The sequence below is a fragment of the Centrocercus urophasianus genome, unplaced genomic scaffold (genome assembly GCF_019232065.1).
Source record: "Centrocercus urophasianus isolate 14NV4802_14NV808 unplaced genomic scaffold, USGS_Curo_1.0 seq_37, whole genome shotgun sequence".
NCBI classification, from domain to species: Eukaryota; Metazoa; Chordata; class Aves; order Galliformes; family Phasianidae; genus Centrocercus; species Centrocercus urophasianus.
This window is the reverse complement of record NW_024884944.1, coordinates 1,369,203-1,382,805: the sequence shown is the minus strand read 5'-3', so window position 1 is coordinate 1,382,805 and position 13,603 is coordinate 1,369,203.

Here is a 13,603-nt window from a genome sequence, read left to right as displayed (position 1 = left end):
GCTAAATGTTTTCTTTTAATAATCAACTCATATCCACATAATGGGCGAGCTTATGCAATAGGCTTCCTTATGAGCTCTTCAGGGAGACATCTGTTTTTCAGCATCGTTAATTACCAGCATCGGATCATTAAAATGTATTTATTTACTTTTGTTATTACAACTGGGCGAGCCCTATTACTTAGGCAAATGGCAGGCCGATAAGCCATCCAAGTGTAGGCATGGTGTAGGCAGGAATGATACGAGATAGCCCCACACACATACCTGCATCTACCAGGCACTTCGGTTTTAACATAAAGCCAGACTCCTCCTAACACATCTGTGGATGTAGGTATGGAGAAGAAATGGAGGACCACCATTCCTCATAGAGCCCAGTGACTTCATTGTTCACTTTGACTCCACCCTCAGACAAAGCCAAGGTGTTATTTGCAGAAGAAAAAGCACGCATCAGCCCTGCAGGATGGATTCTAGGAGTACCACCACCATCTTCTGAGTGCTCAAGAGGTTGGACACCAAGCTCCCAGTAACAGCAGAGCAATACTGAGGGCTCTGCAGCAAGCTGATGACCTGAGCGAAGGACCAACAGCACTCTGTTGTACCCCAGTGCAGGGATCTTTACCCATCACTCACATCTTCTGATATTCTTCACGGGCCAATGGTGTACCTAAGCTAAGCTACTGGGGAACAGAAATTATTCTCTCCAGTTTTCCCAGAAGGACTGCCTCACTCTGTCAGTGGCTCTCCGACATCCTCAGCTTCCCAATTCCCATTCATCTCGCTGACACTGCAGACTTGCACAATATTGCTTACCAAAACCCCTTAAATCTTCTTTATTGAGGGGCTTACACAAGCACCAACTCTGTGTCACCAGCAGATCCCCAGCAACCTCAACCAGCTCCACCCAACTCGCTTCAGACACTCAGGGAAGTCCCATCGCCCCATTGGATGCCTGAAAGAAAATGCAACCAGCCTCTTCAGGCTTTCAAAATGATGACCCCAGGATCTCGCTGCAGCTCAGGGAAGAGAAGCCTGCCAGGATGAGAGCTGTGTGACATCATCCGGATCTGGTCCAGGACCATCAGACACCTGCTGAGCCTCGCAGTGCAATCCTGCAGCAGCTGCTGCCCTAACCCACAAGCAGCAACATGAGCTGCTTGGATCACTTGCTTCAAACATTGTTCTCTCGAGTGTTTGGAAAAGGCCTAATGAAATGTGACTCAGAAATAACTGACAAGTGCCAGCCTCACCTTCTTATTGTTTCATCAAAATAGGAAAGACAGTGAAGAGAAGAGTCAACCTTCTCCATGACATCTGCTGTCCCGGCTTGCCCGTAACCTGCAGGCTGAGTGAAATGTTGACACAAAGTTGACATCTCCACTTGATTTATGGAGAGCTCAAACAGCGGGGAAAAAATTAAACATTATAAATCAGTGAGTAACATCCATAACCCCGAAGTGCTTGTTGTAAACAATACAAAACACCGGCCTAATTTTTATATGTGTAATTTACGACGAGCAATTCCTTCCAAATGAGAAAATTCAAAAGGAAAAACCGTCACTTGTTAGAATATCATTAATTCAATCAGATGAGAACTAAGCCAGCCATTGTTCCTAATGGTGGAAAGTTTCGTGGGAGCTAATTGCTTCTATGTGGTGCCTTTTGGCATCTTCTGGTGCTGGGCAGAGAGCAGAGAGCTGGTGGTGCAGGAGGAGAGCTGCGGCCAGAGGTGACAGCAGGTGATGGGCATGGCCCTACCCTCTGGGGCTGTGCCTCCAGGTGTGAAGCTGGCCTCATCCCAGCATCTCCCAGCTCACCCTCCTCACCTGCGACTTATTTAGAGCTGCTGGTCTATAGCAGAGAAAGTTGGCCAGCTAAAAACAGCCAATTGGACCTCCGTGCTTGCAGAACAGAAGTCTCTGGACACCACCAAGGAGATCAGCCACCTCAGTAAAGCCTGCTTGCAATGGAGCTAACCATAGAATCGTTAAGGTTGGAAAAGACCTTTAAGATCATCAAGTCCAACCACATTTGGTGAGTCCATAGACATGTTCCCATAGTCAGGAGGGTTGCCCACACTGATAGTTGGGGCATTTTGTAGCTGGAGGTGCCACTTGCCATCCAGTCTGCCAAGCCTTGCTCCTGACCACTGAAATGGATGTTAAAAGCACATGGCAAGGAGAGTCCCCATCCTGACCAACCATGGCTGTGTACAGAGCATTCTCATCCTCTTCACCCAGCCCCAAGAAACCAAGCTTGTTTATAGCATGGACAGCTTAAAGAGACCTGGTTTGCAGAAACACGCGTTAGAGGCAGGAATCAAACCCTGGCTGAAACCACAGCCCAGAGCTGTGCTCACAAGAGCCCCTTTGTGCTTTACCTCAGGAGCATTTTCTCAGCTCTCATGGCTCTGGGCACACGGGAACGCTGTTTGCCTTCAGGTGATTAACAGATTCCAAAGGGCTTGGGGATGGAAAGTTCTCCGTAAATAAATAAATGGATCTAACAGAGATGTAATGAGGCTGTAATTAATTACTGTTTGCAGAACACTGTGAGAGGCACGATGAAGTGTGCTAGCAAAACGCGAGGTATTACTGCAGAAAATGTATTATTGTTGGCACACCAAGGATCATTTGCAAAGCTCTTTGCTTGCCCACTGTGCTGTTTCACAACCCTTATTCCTCCTGATGGTTTGAATGCCAGGAAAGGCTCCTCAGGCTCTTCCATTGACAGCTGAGCCCTGGGAAGGCACTGGGAGGGAGGGCAATGCTGGTGCAGGCAGTGTAGGTGTGCAATACTTGCCCTGCCTGCAGCCCTATTCCTAAGCCCCTCGGTAATACCTGCAAGCTGCAAACATTTGAAGTCCTTCGTACAAGTAGTTCTCTACAGTTTTTACAGCCCCAAAAAAAACAGATTTGAGGTTCAGGGATTCTCCATCAGAATTGTGTATATTGGGCACTACGTAAGCTGTTGCCACACATTTCCATTTGAAAAAAGGGTAAAAGATCAGCTAATGATAATTGAATATTTGGGTGGAGAAAAATATGTTCACCGGACTGATGTTCAGCCAGAGTGAATCAGCCAGGCACTGAGCACCTCCTTCTTTCTGCTGCCAGATCATCTGCCTTTCTGCGTTAATGGGAGCATATATATATTGCAAAGTTAAGATTAAAGATTTCCTATGAACAACTGTGACTCAGTATTTCTTTCACTGGGAATACTCAGAGATTGGAAGAAAGCAACCTTACCAAATACGCAGTGAAGTCGTAGGCTAACACTTTACATACGGACAAATAGACACAAATGCAGCAACTCTGAAGGAGAGGGCAACTGTAACCTTCGCAGTTGGATGTGAAATCAGTCTGTTTCCAACTCATCTTGAAGGGGAGGAACTGGGGCAGCAAGTTGCATAGAGCCACTTCACAGATTGTGCAATGACATTTGTTTTTCTGGTAAGCTCTTAAATGCTTTGAAAGAGGTGAAACACGATCCATCTACAACATAAGCTCCTACTCACTGACTCCAAAGCCACCCTCTCAATTACACTTACAAACAGCATTTTCCTGTAGAGAATTAGGAGGAATCCCCATAATCCCCTGCCCATTGAGGTGCAGCAGTGATACCCAGCACAGCAGGTCTCGTGTGCAGGGCTGGGCACTGCTTGGACAAGGAGACCTCAAGGGAACCATCTGAGGTGGCCCCAGAAGAGCTGTGACACACAAAGGCAAAGAGGGAGAACAACTGCGAGGTGCCACCCCTTCCCAGCCTGATCATCCCCTTGCTGGGACTGGGGAGCCAGAACAGCTCACCCCAACACCAGGCTGATAACACTCTGCAGACTATCCCTGTTTGGGAAAGGATGAATGGGAAGGCAAGGAGGAACAGCCCTAAATGTACTGACGTGTGGAGGAGAGCCTTTCTCTGGTTGCAAAGCATCAGATTCATCTTCCCAGCACAGGTAAATTTTCCAGAAGCAAACAAACTTACAGGGAGGGAGCAGATGAGAAGGGAGCCAGAGGATCAGGGAACATGGGAGGAACCCAAAGAAACTCATTTCCACTCACTGCCAGATTCAGACCTTGAAGCCCTGCGAGATGGCTGCAAAAAAGGAGATTACTGCCATCCCAGCTGTGATGGCAAAGATTGGAGGGGGAACCTCAAAACCTGAGAGCTTCACATCTTCCAGAATTCAAGTCGTGAGCTGCCTGTTTGTACAACACCTGTGGAGGGGACATTCTGCTGTGTCCAGCAGCTGGAACAGCAAAGCCACCCCAGGTCGCCCTGAACTGGCCTTATGGAAATGTAGATAGCTGAGTCTTTTACCAATGGACACTCTCACGTCCTAATTCCTCCTTGTGGGAAAACTTCCCATGTGGTTCTTGTGTTGTATCAACCCAAACATGACAGGTTTTGGCAAAGCAGCCCAGGAGGGAGAGTGGAAGACAGCTTGATTGCCAATATCCAGTCATAATTGGGGATCCAGAAAACTACTTATCTTAGGAATTGCTTAATAATGCGCTTAGCGTGTGAAGGATTATCACTGCATATAATTAAATACGGAGAGTTACACAGAGAGAGATAAGGATCCCGTGCAAACGGACAAGAAGGAAAGTAATTGAGATTTAAGCTTCTGCCCTGCCAGCTCCTCACCTCACTCACAGCGAGCTGCCTCAACATGTGAGTCTGGAGAGAAGGGCTCAAGGTGGGGAAGGAGGGAGAGCCAGCAGCCAGCACGTCACTCACTGCTGCCCCATCTGTCCCACAGAATCTGCAGGAAGCCCTGGAGTTCCACTGGGCAATCAGTGCAAAGGAACAATTAAGCCCTGAGGTGCTTTAATGCTGTGGGAGAACAATTAAGCTCTGTGAGCTGTTACGTCCAACCCTACAGAAGACGTGACACAAGCAGGGGACGTGGTGATTCTGTGATTCTATGATTAAGGCTCACGTTTAGGCCTGTGCTCTGGGGGCAGCCGTATCCGTTGCAACACTGAGAGCACCCTGCTGGATGGCACAGGGCATTACTGCCAGCCTGCCGAGCATCCTAGGGGCTGGGAGCTGCTAAGGGGTGACAAGGCATTGCCATCTCATTTTGCTAAAGCAAAGGAGAACGCTGCTGAGGCTGTGTCAGTTTTATCTTGCTCTGCTGGCAGGGGACCCAGAGCAAACAAGAAAAGAGAAAGGAATAGGAGCAGGGAAATGGGGGAGAATACAAATGAGAGGAGAGGTCCCTGCCTGACATTGTTGCTACCAAATGACCTGCACTGTTGCTGCCAGCTCTAACACTGCTCAGCTCACTACAGGATGAGGTTTTCTTCTTGTCTCACTTTCCGGAGTGACAAAGCATTAGCAGTGCTCACAGCTCCTGTTGTGCCAAGCACTGAAAACCCAAACCCAGAGAACCACCCTCCCTTCAGAGAGTTCGTGCATAACAAGCATGCAGCCTTCATGAATGTGGGAAGGAGAAAGGCAGCAAACAGACAAAGGAAAGGAGAGCAGCAGCCATTGCTCGCAATTGTTTTCCAGCCTTTTTTGCCCCTGAGGAAAAAAAAAAGAGTTAGAAATTGTGTCTGGAACAGCACAGGGACCAGCGAGAAACCAGGGAAGAACCTGAGACTTATTTCCCCCAAACCTTACATTCTGTGCACCTACTGAGCCCCGACTGGCCCATCCTCATTGCAGTATCTAACTCCCGCACACAGATCAAGGCAGGCTGCAAAGCAGAGAGAAAAACTCCATTTGGATGGAAGATGCTCTGGGCCAGATTCACCTGAGCCATCTCAAAAGCCAGAGGACTTCTCACCTTTTCCTTACCAGTGCATACTAGAAGAAAAAAGTCAAAGAAAAATTAATTCAAAGGGAATGATGTTTCAAATCCTCTCAGCAAGATGAGCAGTAAGCAAGCACCAGGCTTTGTACCAATTAACAAAAGGAAACAAAGCAAAGGTGTCAGAATGGGAATAAAGTAGTTACTGAGCCTTCCACCCTTCCAGCCAACTCATATTTATCCCACAGGGTTCTGACAGTCATCTGAAAACCACACAAAGCCTATTTGTTTCATTGGCCCTGGGGCAGGAGGACCAGTGGAGCAGCTCCAAAGGGTACAAGCAAACATCCCAAAGCCACCACTTAAGGGCAGGAGAGGAAACACAGCCATAGCCTTACTCATCCAGCCAGCTCCTAAACAAACTGCTGAGGCTACACCACAAGAACCCTGCTGACAAAATAGTCTTCTCAACAACAAATGATTTACCCTTCCCTTGCAGTATCAGCGCTTCCACCTGTGCTGCTGCTCACAAACAGCCTGGCTTTGTGGTTCCCAAAGACAGCCATAAATCAGCTGCCATGCCAGGTGATGTGTGCCCATTCCTATGCCTCATCATTTCTATCTGTTTCATCTCTGCCCAGGAGCAGAGAGAGGGGGAAGAGAGACCAAATCCTAGCAAGGATGAGAGGAGAGCCCATTCCCCTTTTTTGAATGCTGCCTTCTGCACTTTACCATTGTTTTAATATCTGACCCTTTCCCTGTGTCTTATAAAACACTTCTTTAACACACAGCCACATCCAGGGGTGCAGATGCCCACCATGGGCATCACAGCCATGAGGACAGGAAGAATGAGGCCCCCCCCAGCCTAATCCTCTATGACCTGCCACTACACTTTAGTGGGTGATGAATATGGAGGGAGAGATAATTCTGCTTGCTGGTTAATTAATCCAGCATTACAAGAGCAACCAGAGTATAATGACCACTGCTAATCCCCCTGCAATAACACTGCGTGCCGCTGCTCACACTGGGCCACCTGTTGGGGGTCTCCAATCACATCAGCTACTGCTCATTAGTGCCATGTCTATGGCTGAGGTTTTATTAGCCAGCATTTGATACATTATCTGCCCCTCAATCTCAGCCCAAAATACTGTTTTACAGCATTAATTAAAAGCATTGATACCGGGTGCTTGGTTCACATGCTCCACTACGATTTATGGGTTGCATTTAATTACCCAACTATTGTGATTTACCACATCTACCTGGTAGGTATCATGTGTATTTCAATCAATAAAAGTTTGGTGGCTTTAGCGTGTCTTACAGGGGAAGGAGGGAGAGTTTCTCATGAACAACTGAACTCCAGACAAGAAAAGTCAGCAGCTATTTCAGGCATCTAAACTGCAAACAAGATAATGTGACCTGGGCATAGTCACACAACAGCTGTTTGGAGAGCATTGCTTTGTTAAGTGTGCTAGTGATTTTTCGTGGAAGATTTAACTAATTAGCCGAGCAGGCCCTCCATAAAGTAGACACCAAGTTATGTTTAGCTTTAATTACACAGTAGTCCCGTTGGCCCATTCAGTTGCTGAAAGTCAGGCATGTGCATGAATTAGGGTCAATATAAATACACATCTCTTGTAAGCATCTAGGAAGCTACACTAATATGAAATTAATGAACTCAGTGGCTCAGAGAGATTTGCAGCTGAAAAAAACATGTAGTAAAAATAATGAGGACAAGCTAGAAGCTCATCCAGAAGGGCATTGCAGCTATCTGCCCTGGGTCCTGTCCACTTTGCAGGATAACACATGCTGGGGCCGAGGGGCAGCTCTCTCTAGCACGCTGCCCTGGGCAATAGGATGTTTTGCTCTATGGAGGAAGCCACAGGCTCTCAGGGCTGGAGGGTTTTGCCAGATACCCTCTTTTGTCCCATCACCACAACACCCTCCTTGTTCCCATTCCAACACCATTACTCTGCCATTGACTCCATCTCCCCTCATTGCCCTACACCAAGCAGCCCTTCACTTCAACCCCAGCTTTTAGCTGTTTACAGGCTCATTCTTTACTCCCCTCCTTGATTTCTCCTTTTCTTCCTCATCATTTCCCCTATTAGCCCTCGTGTGCCCTAATTTATACCACTTGCCTTTCCCAGCTCCCATCCATCCCCACTACTTCTCACCACAAAACTCAATGAACATGTGTTTGGCAGTTGCAGCCCCAGTTCCTCTTCTTTGCCCTTCTCTGCCTGGTTTGTCTTCTGCCATTTGTCCCTCGTTCTCCTTAAACAAAATGCTTTAATCCTATCGAACCAGTGCTGCCCAAAATAAAGAGGGCCAGCTTTCAGGTGGAAAATTTACTTAAAAACTAAATGTCTTCTTCTGAGATGAATGCGTTTTGCTGAATTGTTTCCCAGCTACTCTGTTTATGTAACCTTGAAGCTATTTTGTACAACCCATTAGTTTTGACAGCTTGAGATTGGCTATGAGCTAATATTTTAACACCAAAATAACTCAAAGTTATGGTGGAGAGATGGTTGCAGATCTCCCAGGCAATCCATACAGGGAGTAACACTGATGAGTACGATATATTGCTTCTAAAGGAAAGGCTTTTCCTGGGTTACCTTATCTTCAACTTCGAAGTTGTTTGAGTAAAGTAAACCCACTCCCTTTCCAATTTGATGGCCTTTAGGAAGTTGAGAATATGCACATGGATACACACTTATTGTCTTTCTACCTGGCATTTCCCTGTGAATAAAGGGCTGCCAGCCAAAGTCAACGAGATAAAATCTTTCAGGAACTTTTACAATGTCACATACTTGTGCAAATTGCTGGGGTGTTTATAGCAACAGGCACCACAACAGACCTCTGTGCTTTCAATTAGGCCAGGAGGATCCGGCAACCTTTCCATGTGTTTATGGGTGCACGTTTGCAAAAGATTGCCCCACCGAGGCATAGAGGAGGATGGGGAAATCACTGCTCCCCACTGCCCCAATGGAAACAGGACCCAAAAGTGCACAGGGACGGAGCTCTGTCAAAACAAAATGAATCTGGTGGTTTTGGGTCCTTTCCCAGCTTGCAGCAAGACCTTGAGTTGCTTCACCAATTCCTCCCTCATCTTCCCTATCTGTACCAAGGAGATTAATCAACACTTAACCACCTCGCTGAAGGTGCTGTGAACTATCAGAGACCTGGAAATCCTGGGGTGTACAATCCAGTGAGAGAAGGAAATGTTGTTATGCATGACTGCATAGAGCCACATTGGTGAGAAGTTGCCCAACACGAGATGTGTACAAATATGCTTCCATGTTGCGCCAAGGTGGATGGGCTTTATTTTGGAACAGAAATGTTCTCATCAAAGTAATTCTTCCAGAATCTCCATTTTGATAAGTATCCAAAAGCAGATAGCTTCTCTGTACTGGTAGGAGGGAGTATATTTTTCTATTTCATGAATTTAGTAATCATTTCTAGGCATGTTGCTGGAAAACACTGAACTCTCTGCTTTGCTATTATACAGACAGTGCCTGAAATGATGGGATTCCATCTACCTGGGTCAGGCAGAAATACAAATAATATCAGTTAGGTTAAGACTGGAAGTGATTCACTTGAGTTCTCATTTGAGAAAAATGAGCCAAAATATCTTTAACAATAAAAAAAACTTCCTACTGAACGTGTGTTTTGTTTTGTTTTGTTTCAATTAAATTGGCTTTTTCAAGGAATAAATGATCTGCTTTAATTTTTGCAAGAAACTGAGTAGAATCTGATTTCTTTCCAATGGACAAGTTCTTCCAGTGGCCAGTATTGCAGATGGGTAAGGACAGGTGAAGTGAACCCTGGATTCACTTGGTTAGCTCCATGAGAGCTGTAGGAGATGCAGAGCCTCCAGGCTGCACTTCAGAATGGGACAGGAAAGCATCTGGGCTGCCACACATGGGAGAGTGGGAAACACGAGCGTGATTTATTGCTCTAAATCACACAAATAAAAATAAGTAAGTGACTCAAGCATGTGCTTGCCTTAGCAGGGGTCAGCACAGTGAGACACATCCCTCTTCCCACCTGGTGGAAAACTGCCCCAGGGAATCCTCCCAGGATCCAGTTACCGGGCTGGGGAACATCACTTAAGCCAACGTATTTCATTTCCAGTCCCTTGGGATTCCACATGAACAATCAAAGGGGTGAAAAGGGAAGCTCCACCCGAGTTTGTATTTCAGGGGATGTGAAGTGCATTATCGAGTGACAGTGAAACAAGCCTGAGGCACAGTGAGTGCCAACAGAGCACCCACATATCCCTGAGCTCTGATGAACTGCTGTGGTGTGGCTTTATATACAGCAACCCCTGTATGCACCCAGAGGAGGCGATGGTGTTGGCCAAGATGGTGGCAAAGGGAGCCTGCTCGCAACCTGCAAATCCATCGTGCTGAAAAGCCTCTTGGATAGAGCCTACAGAAAGAAAGGTTGAGTGGTGTTAAGTAGACACTAAGTGGTTGCGCAGGGATGGGCCATGTGCGTGCACTTCAGTCAGAACTGCCACGAAAAAGAGAAATGATTCACTCCATCCATCGCCTTTTGGAGTGACACTGTGGGCAGATGAGAGAAAGTACCAACTGCCCACTCTCCAAACCCCGCTCTCCTTACTCAGAAGAAATTTTTATATTGCCACCCACACACATTCAAAAACCCATGACTCATCTCCATCGATAATGAGATCAGCCTGAAAGCTACAAGGTTTTGAATACAATAAAGGTTGCCTCCTAAGTTCTCTTGCAGAAGGTAACTTTTCAAGCTTTTTCCAGCTACCCCAAGAGGTGGGAATGATTTATTTCCATTTTACCTCTCCCAGGAACAGGGGTGTTCATGAGACCCCATAGCTCCCAAAGCCAGGATTTTGGACAACCACCACGTGTCCTTTACCTTTAGCACAAAATCACAGGAGCTGGCAGTGGAATGAACAGAGCAGTCTGTCTGTGATCAGTTCCGTCCTGAGGTGGTTCACACCTTCCTGCATCTCCTCCTGGCTTCGGGTAGGGGTGAAGGTGGTGGTGAAGGACAGAGAGAACATCCAGCCCCAGAATGGACCTCATATCAGCTTCTGCTGCATGGAAGGATTGGGCTACAAATCATGGATCTCTCAAGATGTTGGACAAGAAAACCATTCCCAGAGGGATCCTGATGCTCAGCTTTATGCTTAGGGTCTCTTGCTTCCTCTGTCTTTTGTGTTGTTTTTTATGTGTTTTTTTTTTTTTTTTTTAATTACCCCTTGAGGCTCAGAGTTTCAATTACTCCTTTTCTTTCATTTTTTTTTCTTTAATGATTCAGAAATATTTGAGTGACAGATCTTTTATTAAAATACTCTTATCAGAGAGCATCCAAGAAGGGGCAGGGCCAGCGCAGCACTCAGGCTTTCCGTGCCTCAGGGGAGTGAAGCTCTTCCTGGCTTTGCCTGGCCAGGAGAGCAGAGCTTTGGTATGCAGCCCTTGGTAGAAAAGTCAGAAGAATGTGATTCTCCCAAAAGTCTGGTAGGAAAATGAGTTTCGATCACACCAAACAGGTAAGCAATGAGGAAAAAGAGACACTCAGCTCATCTCGTTCAGAAGATGCTTCCCAACCCACTCCATGTCAAAAGAGCCATGATCCAAGGTCAAGGTGTGGGCAGCTGATGCCATTTTTCTCATTCCTTGGCCACTTGGAGACCATCTGCACAGCAAGGAGAGCTGGGCATCCGTGGGTGGAGGAGATACATCCTCCCCTCTTGCACCAGTGCTTCAGGAAACCCAAACCAAATCTAGGGGGATTCTGTGGGAAGTCAAATTAATTGGATTTGATATAAAATGAAATTTTGCCCCCCCATTCTCTTTTTTTTTTCCCCCTGAGGTACATATTTATTTCCAATTTTTTGTGAAAGAACATTAGAAAATGAGAACACTGGGGTCAGAACCTGAGACACTTCTGTTTCAAAGCATCTCACCAGGGGTTGCTGTAGGGTTGTTGCATCTGACCAAAGCCCTACCAGCTTCCATGGTGCATTCTGGGCAAGAGTCAGGCAGGATGATTTCAGCTGCTGCCCCAGGGCCATTTTGCTCAGGACAGGTTTGGTTTGGGGATGGAGTGTCAGAGCGCACAGCTGGCACAGAGCTGCTCTCCTGTCCTTGCAGGCTGCTGTGTGCCTGCCCAGCTAAGTCAACATCACACCCAGTGCTTGTGGAAGTTGAAAAAATAAAATAAAATAAAATAAAATAAAAACGCAATCTGCTCATTCTTGCCTATCCAAGAAGCAATTCCAATTATTTACCGGTCTGAGCCTGAAACCACAAAGATCACTGGAGGGAAAGGAGCATTGCTCAGTTGGGTGCCATCGGAGGGTTACCCACCACGTCACCACCCACCGCCAGGCAGCAGATCAGCGTGGGGCTCTGTGTTCCCAGCAGCACTCCCCGTTCTCACTGAGATTGGATGGGTGTCAAGCAGCTGTGCTGGAGGCACGGGGCTAAGCCCCTTTCCTCGAGGCCACCCATCTGTCAGGAGGTGAGGTTTTTGGGAAGCCAACCTTCATCTTCGCTGATGAAAGATGTGAGCAGCAGAGCTGCAGCTGGCATGCAGGGACAGCCCCGATGGGGGCCTGGGGCTACGCACACCCCATCACCATGCCAGGGGGTGCCAAGCACGGATCCATCCCGCTCACATGCTGCTGGGTGCTTGTTCACAAATCCTTATTCCAAAACAACGATTATCGGCGCATTCACCTCTGTTTTGCTTGGCTCAGCCGCAATGTTTGTTGCTTATCGCGATGCTCTGCTCTCCTCCCGGGCTGCTGCAGATGGGTTATGCCAGCAGGGAGCAGTGGGGCAGGGAGAGGGGTCCAGGCATGTCAGCATTGGCACTGCCTGCCCAGCAAACCCCAGTCCAGACAACATTTTGTTTTGACAGAGGAAACAGTTTCCCATGCATTCCCAAAAACAATTGTTCTTTCCTTCATATTACTTTGTACTGAAATTTCCAGCAACAAACATGCCAGCATTTTTGGTTTTGTCCCTTTTTCTCCTATCTTTTCTGTTTGCAGATAAAAGTGGAGGAACAAAGCTGCGTGTGCCAAGGGAAAGGGGAGAAGAAACCCAACAGCATCACCAGCTTGGGGACATCTTCAGAAAAAAAGTGAATCAACCTTTTGTGCTGTCTGGGGAGGGACTGTTCCATCATCGTTATGGATTTCCACCTTCGGCAAGAGCTCAATAGCCTCGCACATCTATCATCAAGGCACTAACAGCCATGCCATAAATCTTAACCCTAAACTATCATTATTCACCGGAGAAAATGAATGGTTTGCAGTGCACGTGGCAGAGAGCACAGCTCCTGGAAGAGGGACGGGGCTGCTGTCAGGCTCACTCCTGCCTGTCGAGGTAAAGGAAAAGGGTCCCAGAAATGATAATAAATGGCTTGAAGTCCATTGATACAGCCAGGAAGTATCCAGGCCCTGTGTGCCCTGCTCCTGTGCCCCAGGAGGGCACACAGCCCCTCACTACAGCACTGAGCAGCCCTCAGCCCTCCCCTCCTCAGCAGCGCTTCCAAGGCCGGTGAGCCCCAAGGGAGAGCAGGGGATGAAGGGAAACATTACTTTCAGAACAAATTCTTGTGTCATCTTTATGACAGCACCTTGAAGCGCTGCATGACATTCAGGAATGGTTCAGCTTAACCTCAGAGTTCACCCAAGGGAGTGTTTCCCCTGGCAGAGAGCAGCAGAATAGCTGGAGAAGTGTTCTCAGTGCCTGGCCCCGTGTGCCCCCGGCTGCTGGGGGTGAGCTGTGCTGGAGAAGGCTTTCCCTCAGCACTCCTTTCCACACTCATTATCCAGAGACCAAT